Source organism: Penaeus japonicus, unplaced genomic scaffold (assembly GCF_977035675.1).
Source record: "Penaeus japonicus unplaced genomic scaffold, GWHDUDI00000001_assembly GWHDUDI00000005, whole genome shotgun sequence".
NCBI classification, from domain to species: Eukaryota; Metazoa; Arthropoda; class Malacostraca; order Decapoda; family Penaeidae; genus Penaeus; species Penaeus japonicus.
This window is the reverse complement of record NW_028234407.1, coordinates 3,880,365-3,882,693: the sequence shown is the minus strand read 5'-3', so window position 1 is coordinate 3,882,693 and position 2,329 is coordinate 3,880,365.

Sequence of the window (2,329 nt, the reverse complement as noted above, 5' to 3'; positions counted from 1 at the left end):
GAGAGAGAGGGAGAGAGAGGGAGGGAGAGAGAGAGAGAGAGAGAGAGAGAGAGAGAGAGAGAGAGAGAGAGAGAGAGAGAGAGAGAGAGAGAGAGAGAGAGAGAGAGAGAGAGATAGAGATAGAGATAGAGATAGAGAGAGAGAGAGAGAGAGAGAGAGAGAGAGAGAGAGAGAGAGATAGAGAGAGAGAGAGAGAAAGAGATCGAGAAAGATCGAGATAGATCGAGAAAGAGACCGAGAGAGATCGAGAGACCGAGAGAGATCGAGCGAGATCGAGATCCTCATTTATGGCCACGAGGACGAAGACGAATGCCAGTCCGAAAAGGGGCGAAAACAGTACCAAACGTCAGGAACTCCATTCGGCCGTAAACCCCGTGACAAAGTGCTCTAACATAGCCCTTTAGAGCGCCATTTGTATGCAGGCCTTTGACCCCTTTCTTCTTCTCCCTCTTCTTCTTTTTCGTTTTCTTCTGGTTCTTCTTTTTGTTCTTTTCTTCTTATCATTATTCTTTTTCTCTTTTTTCATCCTCTTCTTCTTCTCTTTTTATTCCCTCTTCTTCTTCTTCTCTTTTTTCTCCCTCTTCTTCTTCTTCTTTTTCTCCTTTTTCGCCATCATCTTCTTCTTTTTCTTCATCATCATCATCTTCTTCTCCCTTTTCTTCTTTTTCCTCGTCTCCCGTTTCTTCTTGTTTTGTTATTGTTGTTGTTGTTGTTCTTCCTCTTCTCCCTCACCTTCTCTCCCGTCTCAATCCTCTCTTCTCTCTCTTCCTCACTCTTCTCTTCCTCGCGACACCACCTCTTTTTTTTTTTTTTCTTGTTCTTCCTCTTTCTTTATTCTTCCTTTCCTTTTTATGCGTATCGTTGTTGCTGTTCTCATTCTTGTTCTACCTTTTCTCCTTCGCCTTCTTCCTATTCTTCTTCTTCTTTTCTTCTTCTCCTCCTCCTCTTCCTCCTATTTATTTCTCCTTTTCCTTCTCCTCCCTTTTTCTTCCCTCGTTATCTCCCTACTCCCCCCCCCCCCCCCCCAAAAAAAAAAAAAAAAAAAATCCATCCCTTCTATCTCCCACCTTTATCACATTTTGCCATCCACGCCCATTTCCATCTCCAGAATGAGAGATGACGAGCGTGATAGTATGGTAATTTTCAACCTAACGTGTTAAGTTCCAATTTGTAACTTTCAAACATAATAGCTTTTTTTCCTGCACCGGATTTTGTAACCGAGAGAACATATGACATTGTTTTATACCAAGACTGGTGAAATATGGATGTATATGTATGTATATGTGTGTGTGATATATATATATATATATATATATATATATATATATATATATATGTATATATATATATATTATTATTATGTATAAATATATATATATTATTATATATATATATATATTATATATATATATATATATATGTATGTATATATATATACACCACACCCAACAGCAACACACACACACACACACACACACACACACACACACATATATATATATATATATATATATATATATATATATGCACACACACACACACTGTTACTCATTACTTTTATCATGATCATCTTCATTATTTTCATCATTATCATTACCATCGGTCAACTACTTGTCCGTCTCCTTCTTCTTCTTCTTCTTCTTCTTCTTCTTCTTTTCTTCTTGTTATTATCATCATGAACATCATCATAAATCATTATCCTTATCATCATCACCACTGCCATCATCCCAATGATGACTATCATCGCCATCACCCCTTTTTAAAAAAATATATAATTCCCATCCATAAAATCAACGCATCTTACATTCCTCCATAACAAAGACAGCCACAACAAAGGCATCAAACAAACAAATAAACAAAACAAACAAACAAAAAACCTGTCATGCAAAACGCGAACAGCTGATGTACGAGATACAGTAATATTGCCCTGATTGGAAAACATGAGAAGGCGTTGGCAACACTGCGATTCCTGATTAAAATAAATGGAATGTTTGATATTCCATCGTCGCTGGAATGGGGAGGAGGGAGGGGGGAGGGGAGGAGGGAGGGATGAGGAGGCAGGAAAGTAGGGGGGGGGCAGAGTGGAAGAGGGAGGTAGGAGGGGAGGGGGGTGGAAGAGGGAGGTAGGAGGGGGGGTGGAAGAGGGAGGTAGGAGGGGAAGGGGGGATTGGAAGAGGGAGGTAGGAGGGGAAGGGGGGGTGGAAGAGAGGAAGGAGGAAGAGAGGAAGAGGACGACGGAAAGAGGGAAGAAAGCAGGAGGGGAAAGGGAAGGAGGAGGAGGGAAAGAAGAAGAGGGAGGGAAGGAAGAGAAGGGAACGAAGAGGTGGGA